This window comes from Bos mutus, chromosome X, assembly GCF_027580195.1.
Source record: "Bos mutus isolate GX-2022 chromosome X, NWIPB_WYAK_1.1, whole genome shotgun sequence".
Taxonomy (NCBI): Eukaryota; Metazoa; Chordata; class Mammalia; order Artiodactyla; family Bovidae; genus Bos; species Bos mutus.
In genome coordinates, this window is record NC_091646.1 from 26,366,503 (window position 1) to 26,384,751 (window position 18,249).

General features: G+C 42.8%; 1 pseudogene; it reads right to left on the reverse strand.

Annotated features, from left to right (window-relative positions):
* Window positions 1–15,157, reverse strand: part of LOC102280137 (pyridoxal kinase-like) — a 162,671-nt pseudogene extending 147,514 nt beyond the window's left edge.
* Window positions 15,158–18,249: the final 3,092 nt, after the last annotated feature.

Below are 18,249 nucleotides of genomic sequence, written 5' to 3' on the forward strand. Positions count from 1 at the left end.
TTCTTATCAATTTTGTACCTTTAAGAACCCAATCTTCAGTACCCATTTTTAGTTGGGAGTGAGATTACTGGCTTGACTGACCTCTCCCCATTGGACTCTCCTTTATCTCCACCAGGTCGCCTCTATCTCCTCCCTCCCCCTTCTTTTCTCTACCCAACTCTGGGAATCTCTTTGTGTGTTACGGATGGTGGAGAACACTAAGGGAACTGATTACTGGCTGGATCTGTCTCTCTTCTTTTGATTCCCCCTTTATCCTCATGGCTACCTCTGTCTCCTTCCTCCCTCTTATCTTCTCTGTGTAACGCCATGAACATCTCTGAGGAATCCAGACTGTGGAAAGCGCATCAGTTCAGTTCAGTTCAGTCACTCAGTCGTGTCCAACCTTTTGCGACCCCATGAATCACAGCACGCCAGGCCTCCCTGTCCATCACTAACTCCCAGAGTTCACTCAAACTCACGTCCATCGAGTCAGTGATGCCATCCAGCCATCTCACCCTCTGTCTTCCCCTTCTCCTCCTGCCTCCAATCCCTCCCAGCATCAGAGTCTTTTCCAATGAGTCAACTCTTTGCATGAGTTGGCCAAAGTACTGGAGTTTCAGCTTCAGCATCATTCCCTCCAAAGAAATCCCAAGGCTGATTTCCTTCAGAATGGACTGGTTGGATCTCCTTGCAGTCCAAGGGACTCTCAAGAGTCTTCTCCAACACCACAGTTCAAAAGCATCAATTCATTGGCACTCAGCTTTCTTCATGGACCAACTCTCACACCCGTACATGACCACTGGAAAAACCATAGCCTTGACTAGATGGATCTTTGTTGGCAAAGTAATGTCTTTGCTTTTCAATATGCTATCTAGGTTAGTCATAACTTTCCTTCCAAGGAGTAAGCGTCTTTTAATTTCATGACTGCAATCACCATCTGCAGTGATTTTGGAGCCCCCAAAAATAAAGTCTGACACTGTTTCCACTGTTTCCCCATCTATTTCCCATGAAGTGATGGGACCAGATGCCATGATCTTTGTTTTCTGAATGTTGAGTTTTAAGCCAACTTTTTCACTCTCCTCTTTCACCTCCATCAAGAGGCTTTTTAGTTCCTCTTCACTTTCTGCCATAAGGGTGGTGTCATCTGCATATCTGAGGTTATTGATATTTCTCCTGGCAATCTTGATTCCAGCTTATGCTTCTTCCAGCCCAGCGTTTCTCATGATGTACTCTGCATAGAAGTAAAATAAGCAGGGTGACAATATACAGCCTTGACATACTCCTTAGAGAACTGATGACTGGCTAGCTTGCTCCCTCCTCTTTTGATTCCCCCTCTTCTCCTCCTGGTTACCTCTATCTCCCTCCTCCCTCTTCTCTTCTCCATGTAACTCTGTGAACCTCTCTGGGTGTCCCTCACTGTGGAGAAACTTTTCATTTTTAACCTAGATGTTTTATCAATGGTGCTGTATAGATGGGGAAACCTTGAGGCTACTGTAAAAATAAGACTGAAAACCAGAAGCAGAAGGCTTAAGTCCAAATCCTGAGAACACCAGAGAACTCCTGACTCCAGGGAACATTAATCAACAACAGCTCATCAAATGCCTCCATACCTACACTGAAGCCAAGCACCACCCAAGGGCCAACAAGTTCCAGAGCAAGACATATCACACAAATTATCCAGCAGCACAGGAACACAGACCTGAACTTCAATATACAGGGTGCCCAAAGTCACTCCAAACCCATTGACATCTCATAACACATTAATGGACACTTCATTGCACTCCAGAGAGAAGAAATCCAGCTCCACCCACCAGAACACCGACACAAGCTTCCCTAACCAGGAAACCTTGACAAGCCACCTGTACAACCCCTACCCACAGCAAGGAAACTCCACAATAAAGAGAACTCCACAAACTGCCAGAATACAGAAAGGCCACCCCAAACACAGCAATATAAACAAGATGAAGAGTCAGAGGAATACCCAGCAGGTAAAGGAACAGGATAAATGTCCACCAAACCAAAAAAAAAAAAAGAGGAAGAGATAGGGAATCTACCTGATAAAGAATTCTGAATAATGATAGTGAAGTTTATCCAAAATCTTGAAAACAAAATGGAATCACAGATAAACAGCCTGGAGACAAGGATTGAGAATATGCAAGAAAGGTTTAACAAGGACCTAGAAGACATATAAAAGAGTCAATATATACTGAATAATGCAATAAATGAGATCAGAAATACTCTGGAGGGAACAAATAGTAGAATAATGGAGGCAAAAGATAGGATTAGTGAGGTAGAAGATAGAATGGTAGAAATAAATCAATCAGAGAGGAAAAAAGAAAAATGAATTTAAAAAAATGAGGTCAATCTCAGCGACCTCTGGGACAATGTTAAACGCCCCAACATTCAAATCATAGGAGTCCCAGAAGAAGAAGACAAAAAGAAAGACCATGAGAAAATATTTCAGGAGATAATAGTTGAAAACTTCCCTAAAATGGGGAAGGAAATAATCACCCAAGTTCAAGAAACCCAGAGAGTCCCAAACAGGATAAACCCAAGGTGAAACACCCCAAGACACATATTAATCAAATTAACAAAGATCAAACATAAAGAACAAATATTAAAAGCAGCAAGGGAAAAACAACAAATAACACACAAGGGGATTCCCATAAAGATAACAGCTGATCTTTCAATAGAAATTCTTCAGGTCAGAAGGGAATGGCAGGACATACTTAAAGTGATGAAAGAAAATAACCTACAGCCCAGATTACTGTACCCAGCAAGGATCTCATTCAAATATGAAGGAGAAATCAAAAGCTTTACAGACAAGCAAAAGCTGAGAGAATTCAGCACCCCCAAACCAGTTCTCCAACAAATGTTAAAGGATCTTCTCCAGATAGTAAACAAAAAAAGGTGAATAAACTCGAACCCAAAACTATAAAGTAAATGGAAACGGGACCATATTTATCAATAATTACCTTACACATAAATGGGTTGATGCACCAACCAAAAGGCAAAGACTGGCTGAATGGATACAAAAAGAAGACCCTTATGTATGTTGTCTACCAGAGACCCACCTCGAAACAAGAGACACATACAGACTGAAAGTGAAGGGCTGGAAAAACATATTCCATGCAAATAGAGACCAAAGAAAGCAGGAGTAGCAATACTCATATCAGATAAAATAGACTTTAAAACAAAGGCTGTGGAAAAAGACCCAGTGATTTTGGAGCCCAGAAAAATAAAGTCAGCCTCTGTTTCCACTGTTTCCCCATCTATTTGCCATGAAGTGATGGGACCAGATGCCATGATCTTAGTTTTCTGAATGTTGAGCTTTAAGCCAACTTTTTCACTCTCCTCTTTCACTTTCTTTTTTTTTTTTTTTCCAGATGTTCAAGCTGGTTTTATTTTTTTTTTATTTTATTTTTAAACTTTACATAATTGTATTAGTTTTGCCAAATAGCAAAATGAATCCACCACAGGTATACATGTGTTCCCCATCCTGAACCCTCCTCCCTTCTCCCTCCCCACACCATCCCTCTGGGTTGTCCCAGTGCTCTAGCCCCAAGCATCGAGTATCGTGCATCGAACCTGGACTGGCATCTCGTTTCATACATGATATTTTACATGTTTCAATGCCATTCTCCCAAATCTTCCCACCCTCACCCTCTCCCACAGATTCCATAAGACTGTTCTATACATCAGTGTCTCTTTTGCTGTCTCGTACACAGGGTTATTGTTACCACCTTTCTAAATTCCATACACAAAAATAAACTCAAAATGGATTAAAGATCTCAACGTAAGACCAGAAACTATAAAACTCCTAGAGGAGAACATAGGCAAAACACTCTCTGACATACATCACAGCAGGATCCTCTATGACCCACCTCCCAGAATATTGGAAGTAAAAGCAAAAATAAACAAATGGGACCTAATTAACCTTAAAAGCTTCTGCACATCAAAGGAAACTATTAGCAAGATGAAAAGACAGCCTTCAGAATGGGAGAAAATAATAGCAAATAAAGCAACTGACAAACAACTAATCCTCTTTCACTTTCACCGAGAGGCTCTTTAGTTCTTCTTCACTTTCTGCCATAAGGGTGGTATCATCTGCATATCTGAGGTTAATGATATTTCTCCCAGCAATCTTGATTCCAGCTTGTGCTTCCTCCAGCCCAGCATCTCTCACTATGTTCTCTGCATATAAGGTAAATAAGCAGGTTGACAATATACAGCCTTGACATACACCTTTTCCTATTTGGAACCAGTCTGTTTTTCCATGTCCAGTTCTAACTGTTGCTTCCTGACCTGTATACAGGTTTCTCAAGAGGCAGGTCAGGTGGTCTGGTATTCCCATCTCTTTCAGAATTTTCCACAGTTTATTGTGATCCACACAGTCAAAGGCTTTGGCATAGTCAATAAAGCAGAAATAGATGTTTTCCTGGAACTCTCTTGCTTTTTAAATGATCCAGGGGATGTTGGAAATTTTATCTCTGGTTCCTCTGCCTTTTCTAAAACCAGCGTGAGCATCTGGAAGTTCATGATTCACATATTGCTGAAGCCTGGCTTGGAGAATTTTGAGCATTACTTTACTAGCGTGTGAGATGAGTGCAATTATGTGGTAGTCTGAGCATTCTTTGGCATTGCCCTTCTTTGGGATTGGAATGAAAACTGACTTTTTCCAGACCTGTGGCCACTGCTGAGTTTTCCAAATTTTCTGGCATGTTGAGTGCAGCACTTTCACAGCATCATCTTTTAGAATTTGAAATAGCTCAACTGGAATTCCATCACCTCCACTAGTTTTGTTCATAATGATGCTTCCTAAGGCCTACCAGACTTCACATTCCAGAATGTCTGGCTCTAGGTGAGTGTGAGTGATCACACCTTCATGATTATCTGGGTCATGAAGATCTTTTTTGTACAGTTCTTCTGTGTATTCTTGCAGAAGAAGAGGTGTCTTCTTAATATCTTCTGCTTCTGTTAGGTCCATACCATTTCTGTCCTTTATTGAGCCCATCTTTGCATGAAATGTTCCCTTGGTATCTCTAATTTTCTTGAAGAGATCTCTAGTCTTTTCTATTCTATTGTTTTCCTCTATTTCGTTGCATTGATCACTTAGGAAGGCTTTCTTATGTCTCCTATTCTTTGAAACTCTGCATTCAAGTGGGTATATCTTTCCCTTTCTCCCTTGCTTTTCACTTCTCTTCTTTTCAAAGCTATTTGTAAGGCCTCCTCAGCCATTTTGCTGTTTTGCATTTCTTTTTCTTGGGGATAGTCTTGCTCCCTGTCTCCTGTACAATGTCATGAAGCCCCATCCATAGTTTATCAGGCACTCTATCAGATCTAGTCCCTTAAATCTATTTCTCACTTCCACTGTATAGTCATAAGGGATTTGATTTAGGTCATAACTGAATGGTCTAGTGGTTTTCCCTACTTTATTCAATTTAAGTCAGATTTTGGCAATAAGGAGTTCATGATTTGAGCCACAGTCCTCTCCCGGTCTTGTTCTTGCTGACTGTATAGAACTTCTCCATTTTTGGCTGCAAAGGATATAATCAATCTGATTTCGGTGTTGACCATCTGGTGATGTCCATATGTAGAGTCTTCTCCTGTGTTGTTGGAAGAGGGTGTTTGCTATGACCAGTGCATTCTCTTGGTAAAACTCTGTTAGCCTTTGCCCTGCTTCATTCTGTACACCATGGCCAAATTTGCCTGTTACCCCAAGTTGTTTCTTGACTTCCTACTTTTGCATTCCAGGCCCCTATAATGAAAAGGGCATCTTTTGGGGGTGTTAGTTCTAAAAGGTCTTTGAGGTCTTCATAGAACCGTTCAACTTCAGCTTCTTCAGCATTACTGGTCAGGGATTACTGTGATATTGAATGGTTTGCCTTGGAAACGAACAGAGACCATTCTGTCATTTTTGAGATTGCATCCAAGTACTGCATTTCCGACTCTTTTGTTGACCATGACGGCTACTCCATTTCTTCTAAGGGATTCCTGCCCACAGTAGTAGATATAATGGTCATCTGAGTTAAATTCACCCATTCCAGTCCATCTTAGTTTGCCGATTCCTAGAATGTTGGCGTTCACTCTTGCCATCTCCTGTTTGACCACTTCCAATTTGCCTTGATTCATGGACCTAACATTCCAGGTTCCTATGCAATATTGCTCTTCACAGCATCAGACCTTGCTTCTATCATCAGCCACATCCACACCTGGGTATTGTTTTTGCTTTGGCTCCATCCCTTCATTCTTTCTGGAGTTATTTCTCCACTGATCTCCAGTAGTATATTGGGCACTTACCGACCTGGGGAGTTCCTCTTTCAGTGTCCTATCATTTTGCCTTTTCATACTGTTCATGGGGTTCTCAAGGCAAGAATACTGAAGTGGTTTGCCATTCCCTTCTCCAGTGGACCACATTCTATCAGACCTATCCACCATGACCCGTCCATCTCAGGTGGCCCTACCAGCATGGCTTAGTTTCATTGAGTTAGACAAGGCTGTGGTCCATGTGATCAGATTGGCTAGTTGTCTGTGATTGTGGTTTCAGTCTGTCTGCCCTCTGATGCCCTCTCTCAGTGCCTACTGTTTTACTTGGGTTTCTCTTACCTTCAACATGGGGTAACTCCTCTCAGCCACTGTCCCTGACCTTGGACGTGGGCTAGCTCCTCTCGGCCACCCTCATGCGCTGTTGCGGCCCCAGAAAAACCAAGTAATTCATCAAAATGGCCAAAGCCTTTACCTTAAATATCATCTTCCATTAAAGACAAAAGAGGATATTTGGGGTTGTGGTTTGGGACTTCAAAGATGAGGAAGACAAGCCACATTGACATGAAAAAGGGAATGTTTGGTAAATAAATGAATACTGGGCCAGGCCATGGAGACGAATTTTAATAAGCAGAGTTTGCTGGATTTCTTCCTTTCAACACAGCTAGTTAGCTATGGTGATAACGCTTCCTGGAACAACTCTTCTGTCTACATTCTTTTAGGCTTCAGGGGGAAGGCCAAATGTTATTCCTGAGTCTTTTGGGCCTTAAAATTAATCAGCTTAAATGAATCCTCTTCCCAAAGAGATATATAATATTGGGGTGGCAAATATTGCTCCCTTACAGAGGAGACATGTTTTGAGTTTTTCATTAAAAATATGCAACATAAATTTAAAACACTAATATTTTTGGTGCAATTGTTACAAATGTGAACAGGCTGCTCAGTTCAAGAGGTGAGGGAAGACATCACCCCAAAATGCAATGACAAATAATCTTTGGGTTGAATCCTCAGCTTATTAAACTGTCAGTGCTGAACTGTCAGTAAATCAAGAAGGATGTTAATGAGCATCTGTGCTTCAGCTTTCATTGCCATTTGGCAAAAAGTAGCACAAAAAGAAAATGGTAATTAGCAATAAAGGTGTGTTTATTGGTTTGTGCAACTGACAGGCTGTATGTCTCTTCTGCACAGTATGTGTCCTTTATAAAACTGCCAGACAATGGAAGCAAAACCTGTTCTTTTTTCCTTTAGGCTAGAACTTTAGGACCTTGAAGTGCCACTAGAGGAAAATGAATTAACGTGGGAACCAGAATTTATTGTTTTCATTGAAAAACAAAACAAAGAGATTTAGCGAAGTCAGGATACATTTGAGTAGCCCTCAGTCCCTCCCTATTCCAAAGGCCTTTTCTAAAGCCTGCCTTCCCACTCCAATCCATTCTCCATGTTGGCTCCTGTCATCTTTCTTAAAGGAAAATTGATCATGACACTCTCCTGATGAAAACTTTTCAGTAGGTTCTCAGAATAGGATCCAGCTCCCTAGAGTGTTTGGCAAGTCACCTGGTGATGTAGCCCTTTTGAACTCTCTAGTTTCTCCTTACTTCTCAGGCCATTATTCCCCATCCCCTTGTAGTCTGCACTCTGAGAAGGGAAGTTATGAGGAGAGGAAAGCAGGCATGTTTATACTCTTCTGGAGAAAGAGTACATTGGCACAGTCAGGGTGGAGATCAATGTGGCAACCTGTAATAAAGCAGGAAGTGTTCGTTCTTGGCAGTCTTGTTATTTCCTTTCTGGGTACGCAATTGAAAACTTCAAGAAGTGCACTGGTATCTTCTTTGCAGTGTTTCTGACAACAGAGAAGAACCAAAAAGTCCCACATAAATAAAAGAATGAATAAATACATTGTATTTTCCTCACATAATGGAATCATACACGGAGTAACAATGAAAGAGGTAGTGGTATACTACATTGACAAATGTCCAAAACTTAATGTTAAACTTAAAAATATATTCCCAAATAATAGATAAAATATGATGAAACTTGTGTAAAAATTTTAACTGAATGAAAAATTATGTATAGTTTATGAGCACATACATGGTGGTTTAGTCACCAAGTTGTGTCTGACTTTTGTGACCCTGTGTACTAGACCCCGCCAGGCTCCTTTGTCCATGAGATTTTCCAGGCAAGAATACTGGAGTGGGTTGCCATTTCCTTCTCCAGGGGATCTTCCCAATTAAGGGATCAAACTCTGGTCTCTTGCATTGCAGGCAAGTCTTTACCTACTAAACCACCAAGGAACCCCGGGCACATACATATGCTCCTAAAAATAAAAAGAAGAGACATGCAACAACTTCTGGGAGAGAGGTTACTTCTGGGGAAAAGTGGTAGGGGGAGGAGAATGGATAGGAGAGGATTATAAAGGGGCTTCATTTTTAAGGAAATATTTTATTTCATATCCACCTGTGATATTGTGACTTCTAATAACAAATATATATTTGGTCTTTGTTTCAGTCACCCAGCTCCTAAAATCCTTGGAATATCCTAAGCAATGAGAACAATAAAGATATTTTTGGTTTGTTAATAAGGTGACTTGGGAAGCACCTAAGGATGGGGGTTGGTTGCCAGTGGAGTCAATGTCATGAATAGAGCATTGAAACTTTCAGTTTCTCGAGGGTGTAGAGAAGGACTAGATATTGAATTCAGTCACTAATGACCAACGATTTAATCAAGCTTGCTTATATAGTAAAGTCTCCATAAAAACTCAAAAGGACAGGGTTTAGAGAGCTTCTGGGTTGATGAACACGTGGAGGTCTGGGGAGAGTGGTGCTTTAGGAGCTTGCCCCCTCACACCTTGCCTAGTACATCTCTTCCATCTCATTTTGAAATTGGTAGTTTAGTAAGTAAAATGTTTATCTGAGATCTGTGAGCTGCTCCATCAAATTAATCAAACCCAAATCCTCCAGCATTAGAGGTTGGAACTGCTACTCTGTAGCCAGTAGGCCAGAAGAACATGTGACAATCTGGACTTGAAATTGGCATCTGATGTGGGGTGAGGGGGCAGTCTTGCAGGACTGAGCCATTAACCTGTGGGATCTAATCCTATCTCCCAGTAGATAGCTTCAGAATTGACATAAATGGTAGGAAACTCTCCTTCAAATCAGAATTGGTAATAGAATCATTTTGCTATTATCTATCTAAGAAAATATGTGAAATGTTGTAACAAATGTTAACATTTGTTAAATCTAGGTGATGAATATACAGGTATTCAATGTATTGTTTTTGTGTAGTTTGTTTTAAAGTTTTTCACTAAAAATCATTACCTACACATTCAAATTTTTTTTCATAAATGAGAAACACACAAATAAAAACTCAAGCAGTAGAGTGGATGGAACACAATGGTGGGGTGTTGTATTTACCTTCTCTTCAGTCATCTGCCTTTTTTCTTCTTCCTTTTCAGGTTTATAGTGCATAACATAAATCATGCATTTTCAAGGGCTTTGGTACTGTGTATTTTTCTGAATGATGGAATATTTCCTGAAGCTGTAGCCATGAGCTATAAAACTAGATAGGGTGTGGACTTAAAATTTAAATGAATGAGGCTTGTGGTCTACTTTATTGATAAATGGGGCTGTTGGGTAGTATAATTACCACTGGTTGTATTTGTTTTCCACAAAGACTCCTCTGAACTTAGTTCTTTAGACTGTAATGGAGTTTAAGTTGGTATGATCACTGTGGAAAACCATTTGGCATTACACAGTAGAGTTGTACCTATACTCAGCATCAGTTCAGTTCAGTTGCTCAGTCGTGTCCAACTCTTTGTGACCCCATGAATCGCAGCATGCCAGGCCTCCTATCCATCACCATTTCCTGGAGTTCACTCAAACACAGCCATCGAGTCGGTGATGCCATCCAGCCATCTCATCTTCTGTCGTCCCCTTTTCCTCCTGCCCCCAATCCCTCCCAGCATCAGAGTCTTTTCCAATGAGTCAACTCTTCGCATGAGGTGGCCAAAGTACTGGAGTTTCAGCTTTAGCATCATTCCTTCCAAAGAACACCCAGGGCTGATCTCCTCTAGAATGGACTGGTTGGATCTCCTTGCAGTCCAAGGGACTCTCAAGAGTCTTCTCCAACACCACAGTTTGAAAGCATCAATTCTTCAGCGCTAAGCTTTCTTCACAGTCCAACTCTCACATCCATACATGACCACTGGAAAAACCATAGCCTTGACTAGATGGACCTTTGTTGGCAAAATAATGTCTTTGCTTTTCAATATGCTATCTAGGTTGGTCATAACTTTCCTTCCAAGGAGTAAGCGTCTTTTAATTTCATGGCTGCAATCACCATCTGCAGTGATTTTAGAGCCCAAAAAATTAAAGTCTGACACTGTTTCCCCATCTATTTCCCATGAAGTGATGGGACCGGATACCATGATCTTCGTTTTCTGAATGTTGAGCTTTAAGCCAACTTTTTTACTCTCCTCTTTCACTTTCATCAAGAGGCTTTTTAGTTCCTCTTCACTATCTGCCGTAAGGATGGTGTCATCTGCATATCTGAGGTTATTGATATTTCTCCCGGCAATCTTGATTCCAGCTTGTGCTTCTTCCAGCCCAGCGTTTCTCATGATGTACTCTGCATAGAAGTTAAATAAGCAGGGTGACAATATACAGCCTTGATGTACTCCTTTTCCTATTTGGAACCAGTCTTTTGTTCCATGTCCAGTTCTAACTGTTGCTTCCTGACCTACATATAGTTTTCTCATGACCTACCAATTACACTTCTATTTTAGACTCTAAAAGAAACGTGCACCAGGAATCATATCCATAGAAGTTGTTATAATAGCTAAAAAACAGTCAAACAAGCATACAGAAGTGTCACATCCAAACACTGGAGAATAAATAAAGCAGAGAAAATTAATGAGACCGAACTACAACAGGTCATGCAAGAATACACACAGGATAATTCTGTTTATATAAAAGCAAATATATGAAAAAATTAAACTGTATTTTAAGGGGTACCTTTATGCGAGCTCAGTTACTTCAGTCCTGTCCAACTCTTCATGACCCCATGAACAGTAGTCCACCAGGCTCCTCTGTCCATGGGATTCTCCAGGCAAGAATACTGGAGTGGGGTTGTCATATCCTCCTCCAGGGGCTCTTCCAGACCCAGGGATCGAACCCACATCTCTTACATCTCTGGCATTGGAAGCCCAAGAGGTACATACATATATAGAAAAACTATGATGGAAAGTATTGGAATGATGAATACATAATTCAGGATATTAGGCTTCTTTCTTGGGAGGGAAGGAAAACTATTAGCCAAGTACTTACATAAGACGTCACAAAAACTGGGCAATTTTTTTTCTTTTTTTTTTTTTTTTTAGTGGAGAGGAAGTCAGGATTTATTAAGAACATCAAAGTCCAGGCATTAAAAAAATATATATATATATATTTTAAAGGGCTTCCCTGGTGGCTCAGCTGGTAAAGAATCCGCCTGCAATGTGGGAGTCCTGAGTTCTATCCTTGCATTGGGAAGGACCCCTGGAGAAGGGAAAGGCTACCCACTCCAGCATTCTGGCCTGGAGAATTCCATGGACTATGTAATCCATTGGCTACCTGATGCCAAGAGCTGACTCATTTGAAAAGACCCTGCTGCTGGGAAAAATTGAGGGCAGGAGGAGAAGGGGATGAGAGAGGATAACATGGTTGGATGGCATCACTGACTCAATGAACATGAGTTTGGGTAAACTCTGGGAGTTGGTGATGGACAGGGAGGCCTGGCGTGCTTCGGGTCATGGGGTTGCAAAGAGTCAGACATGACTGAGCGACTTTTGCTTCACTTCACATACCTTTAAAATGTTTTTCATTGCCACAAATATCCTTATCATTTAAAACCAGATGTTCAAATTACAGGGCTAACAGTTTTAGCTAATCAACTCTTTAATGCTTATTCAAGAAAACAACCTTCAACGGATCTTTGAATAATGGCAGTTCAGCCTCTGATGCGAATGGTGTAGGCAGTCACACTTAACGTTCAAGCCACAAGTTGCGGAGTTTGGAGGGGGTGAGGTCTACTGTCCTGCATTATCAGAACTTGTCGTGTTTTCAGTCCCACTGGGTTGCACGTTATCTGCGAGGTTGTGTGTGTGGCTCAAGAAAGAAATCTTTCAGTAAACTTAATTCCTTCAGGTCAGTTCAGTTCAGTTGCTCAGTCACATCTGACTCTTTGTGACCCCATGAATTGCTGCATGCCAGGCCTCCCTGTCCATCACCAACTCCCAGAGTTTACTCAAACTCATGTCCATTGAGTCGGTGATGCCATCCAGCCATCTCATCCTCTGTCGTCCCCTTCTCCTCCTGCCCCCAATCCCTCCCAGCATCAGGGTCTTTTCCAATGAGTCAACTCTTCTCATGAGGTGGCCAAAGTACTGGAGTTTCAGCTTTAGCATCATTCCTTCCAAAGAAATCCCAGGGCTGATCTCCTTCAGAATGGACTGGTTGGATCTCCTTGCAGTCCAAGGGACTCTCAAGAGTCTTCTCCAACTGCAGTTCAAAAGCATCAATTCTTCAACACTCAGCTTTCTTCACAGTCCAACTCTCACATCCATACATGACCACTGGAAAAACCATAGCCTTGACTAGACAGACCTTTGTTGGCAAAGTAATATCTCTGCTTTTCAATATGCTACCTAGATTGGTCATAACTTTCCTTTCAAGGAGTAAGCATCTTTTAATTTCATGGCTGCAATCACCATCTTCACTGATTTTGAAGCTACCCCACGCCCAAGGTCAGGGGCAGCAGCCGAGAGGAGCTACCACATGCCCAAGGCCAGGGGCAGCAGCCAAGAGGAACAAGCCCAAGTCCAAGGGGCAGTGGCCGTGTGGGAGCAGGAGGCCTGAGAGGGGCTACTACACGTTCAAGGTCAGGAGGGGCGGCCGTGAGGAGATACCCCTCATCCAAGGTAAGGAGCAGTGGCTGCACTTTGCTGGAGCAGCCGTGAAGAGATACCCCACGACCAAGGTAAGAGAAACCCAAGTGGGATGGTAGGTGTTGCGAGAGGGGATTGGAGGGCAGACACACTGAAACCATAATCATGGAAAACTAGCCAATTTGATCACACGGACCACAGCCTTGTCTAACTCAATGAAACTAGGCCATGCCATGTGGGGCCATCCAAGATGGACAGGTCATGGTGGAGAGGTCTGACAGAATGGGGTCCACTGGAGAAGGGAATGGCAAACCACTTCAGTATTCTTGCCTTGAGAACCCCATGAACAGTATGAAAAGGCAAAATGATAGGACACTGAAAGAGGAACTCCCCAGGTCGGTAAGTGCCCAATATGCTACTAGAGATCAATGGAGAAATAACTCCAGAAAGAATGAAGGGATGGAGCCAAAGCAAAAACAATACCCAAGTGTGGGTGTGACTGGTGATAGAAGCAAGGTCTGATGCTGTAAAGAGCAATATTGCATAGGAACCTGGAATGTTAGGTCCATGAATCAAGGCAAATTGGAAGTGGTCAAACAGGAGACGGCAAGAGTGAACGATGACATTCTGGGAATTGGCAAACTAAGATGGACTGGAATGGGTGAATTTAACTCAGATGACCATTATATCTACTACTGTGAGCAGGAATCCCTTAGAAGAAATGGAATAGCCATCATGGTCAACAAAAGATTCCGAAATGCAGTACTTGGATGCAATCTCAAAAACGACAGAATGGTCTCTGTTCGTTTCCAAGGCAAACCATTCAATATCATGGTAATCCAAGCCTATGCCCCAACCAGTAATGCTGAAGAAGCTGAAGTTGAAAGAGTCTATGAAGTCCAGAAGACCTTTTAGAACTAACTTAATCCCTTAGTCAGCAATATAATTTTTGCTTCCAATCATTCATTCTCTTCCTTGAGCTGATTGACTGTTTGCCGCATATCCTGTGCTTTCTGCTCATCAAGCAGCACTTTTTCACAGCCATGTTGTTCCTCTCCCTGCGTTCACTACACTCGTCACTGTGATGATCCATGGTCACACTCTTTCTGCTCTGTTTGCTTGGAGGCACAGCTTTGCCTCCACCCCCAGTGTGGGGATGGAGCGGGTGCAACACCAGCTGAGGAATCTGCCAGAAGCAGATGGCAGGAGACTGAGTGTCTGAGCTTTGCGACCCCATGGGATTTCCCAGGCAATACTGCAGTGGGTTGCCATTTCCTCCTCCAGGGGAGCTTCCCAACCCTGGGATTAAACCTCCCTCATCTGCTTCTCCTGCATTGCAGGCAGATTCTTTACTGCTGCACCACCTGGGAAGCCTGAGCCTGAGTATGGATGACACATACCGTTTACGCCCTACTGTTCTGCTGCTATGGTGGGTGGTGGTTTAGTCGCTAAGTCGTGTCCGATTCTTGCGACCCTATGGACTGTAGCCTACCAGGCTTCTCTGTCCATGGGATTCTCCAGGCAAGAATACTGGAGTGGGCTGTTTTTTCCTTCTCATTTGGGCAGGTGGCGCTAATGATAAATCACCTGCCTGCCAATGCAGGAGATGTAAAAGATCTAGGCTCCATCCTTGTGTGGGGAAGATCCCCTGGAGAAGAAAATGGCAACCCACTCCAGTATTCTTGCCTGAAGAATCCAATGGACAGAGGAGCCTACAGTACATAGGGTAACACAGAGTCAGACACGACTGAAGCGACTTAGCACGCATGCAAGCACACCCTTGTCAACACAAAATGTGCAGAATGAGGACAAGGTGAACAATTGCTTCCACACTACACTGCCCAGAAATCTCCACATCCGCCCCCAGTCCAAGCGGCTGCACCCACCGCAGCAGGATCCCACCCAGGCCTCACAGCCCATGAGTCAGGGAGTAGGAGGAATGGTTACAGAACGGAAACCTGCAGCTTTTGCCGGTTCCTCCATTGCTGCTGCCATCTGCGTCCCATCCTCCCCAGGGCCGCACCAAAACTGAGTGTTTGTTGTATAGGGTTGGTGATGGCTATAGGTATGTTTCTTTTATTTGTATTATTTTAAATATATGAAGGGAATTCCCAGGTGGTCCAGTGGTTCACTGCCAAGGGTGCAGGTTCAGTCCCTGGTGGGGGAAGTAAGATCCCGAAAGCCACAAGGTGTGGCCAAAACATGTGTGTGGGTTCTTAGTTGCTCAGTTGTGTCCAGCTGTTTACGACCCCATGGACTATAGCCCACTAGGCTCCTCTGTCCATGGGATTCCCAGGCAAGAATACTGGAGTGTGTTGACATTCCCTCCTCCAGGGAATCTTCCTGACTCAGGGATCAAACTTGTTTCCTGCATTGGCAGGTGGCATCCTTACCATCTGCATCACCTGGGAAACCTCCCTTTTATGCATGTGTTGTACTTACTAATAAAAACATGACATTTCTAATTTAAAAGACAGGTCTAGACATAATGCACAAGGGAAGTCTCTTGTCAGTAGAGATCAGAGATCTATACACAGGGCCCAGTTACAGACTTGTTGAAGTCATGCTCTGGCTATCTCCTTTTACCTGTTTCTCTTTGGACACCTGCTCCAGTATTTTGTCAGAGGGCTGAAAGCTGCTGAGCCATTGTATTGCGATTTATGAAATAGTTGGATGGCACCCCATCCCTAATTACCTCATCTCCTCATGGGTGAAATTCTCCTACTAAATATGTGTTCTGTCTCTTGAGGATTTTCCTATTCCCTACAGTTTTTTTCAAAATGCAAAGCTACCTAAAAGAAATGTCATATAAGTCTCTGTTATCTGATTGTGAATGAAACTATCACTTGCCTGCTTGGGAAAGGAGAAGTAGCTCTGAGTAGGAACCAAGGCGGGAAGGAATGGGGTCCAGAATGACAAGTGGGAGAATCTCACTGAGAACCTTTGTGAACAGCCGCCATCTTGCCTATAAGTGGTATAGGAAGAATTGGAAGGATATTTCAGTGCTTATTCATTGCTGCTGCTGCTGCTGCTGTTAAGTCACTTCAGTTGTGTCCGACTCTGTGTTACTCCATAGATGGCAGCCCACCAGGCTCTGCCGTCCCTGTGATTCTCCAAGCAAGAACATGGAGTGGGTTGCCATTTCCTTCTCCAGTGCATCAAAGTGAAAAGTGAAAGTGATCAGTCGTGTCTGACTCTTAGCGAACCCATGGACTGTAGCCCACCAGGCTCCTCCATCCATGGGATTTTCCAGGCAAGAGTACTGGAGTGGGATGCCATTGCCTTCTCTGGCTTATTCATTGAGTGGGGTATTTATTAGCCTTAAGGTCTTAATGGAGGAGATAGGTTTTGAAAGGTCCCGCCTGTGGTATACACATTGTTCAACCAAGAGCAGTGCTGCTGGCCTAAACGGGGAAAAAGTTCCAGGGTCAGTGTCTAAAGGAAACCAGTTAGAATACACAGTGAGTTGGGGCAAGGTGGGGGCCAAAAATCATATGGTTGCTGAAGAGTATAAATCCCCAATTGCAGCAAACAAGCAGGAGGGAATGATGGGAAAGGATGGCGGCTGTCCACAAAGGTTCTCAGTGAGATTCTCCCACTTGTCATTCTGGACCCCATTCCTTCCTGCCTTTGTTCCTACTCAGAGCTACTTCTCCTTTCCCAAACCCTCAGGAATGATGGCAACAACAGATATTAAGAATGTGTAGTGTTTTTACTGTTCAGAAGCTTAAAGCCGCTTCTAAAGGAAGCAGCTAAAGGATGGCAGGCAAGCAATGTGACTTCCTGCATCTATTTTTGCTAGCTGCAGCATGTCCACATGAGCACACAGACAAAAATCTGGCTTTATTTATTCAATAGTAAAGTTGACTCAAGAGCTTTAGACAGAAGGCCCAGGATCCAGCGATTTTTGAGAAATGGAAGGCTGGAACTAGTAGCTTCAGTTCTGGCACACAAGCTAGCATGAGTATCAATCCTCAGCTAAGGGCCAAGTTTGACAAAATCAACTTCAGTTGTTTTAATTGTCACGCAGCTGGGCTAGAATTGCTTGCTTGTTACCATGCCATTAGCCTTTCAACTAAAAATGTGCATTCATAATTGTTTGACAAAGGTATGAAGTCATGAAAATACACTACTGAAATATTAAATATGGCTCATTTAAATTTTAAAAGGCAGTTACTGGCACACAGTAGGTGATCCATAAATGTTGTTGAATGAGTTGAAATCAGGAAATTAAAAGAGATTGTTCGGCTTTCCAACAGTGCATTAAACTGAGTACACCATTTCTCAAGCTGAAAGGAAGCTAAATGAAAGGAAATGGGTTTATTTGATTGTCCCATGCACATAATGACATGAAGTAATAAGGAAATTATTCAGATTATTCATCCCAAATTTTGCCTGGCGTAGACAGATGATTAAGGCTTGTTTTTTTTCTTTTTCTTTTAATAAATCTGCATTATTCAGACAGCTTCTTCCCTGTTCCCCTTCCCTTTTTAAATGAGAAGACAAAGTGCTCTAAACCCAAGTCCCGGATTTATAAACATAGTGTGTCATCTATTTGGCTTATCTCCTCAGAGGAGGTAAGTATAAAGTCGTTGCAAAAGACTCAGGTTGGAGATATGACAAGCTAAGTGGCTTCCTGATGTCCCAGCACCTGCTTTCCTGTCTGTTTCTGATTTATCCGGTGATACCCTGCTGCTGCTGCTGCTAAGTCGCTTCAGTCGTGTCCAACTCTGTCCGACCCAATAGATGGCAGCCCACCAGGCTCCTCCGTTCCTGGGATTCTCTAGGCAAGAACATTGGAGTGGGTTGCCATTTCCTTCTCCAATGCATGACAGTGAAAAGTGAAAGTGAAGTCTCTCAGTCGTGTCTGACTCTTTGCGACCCCATGGACTGCAGCCTACCAGGCTCCTCCATCCATGGGATTTTCCAGGCAAGAGTACTGGAGTGGGGTGCCATTGCCTTCTCCGAGTGATACCCTAGAGGTTCCTTAAAGAAAAAAAAAAAAAAAACCTGCATTCTTCCCAGCCACAGTATTGCATTCTGGTGGTCCAAGAGCTCATTTTTATCAGAATAAAACCTTGACCTTA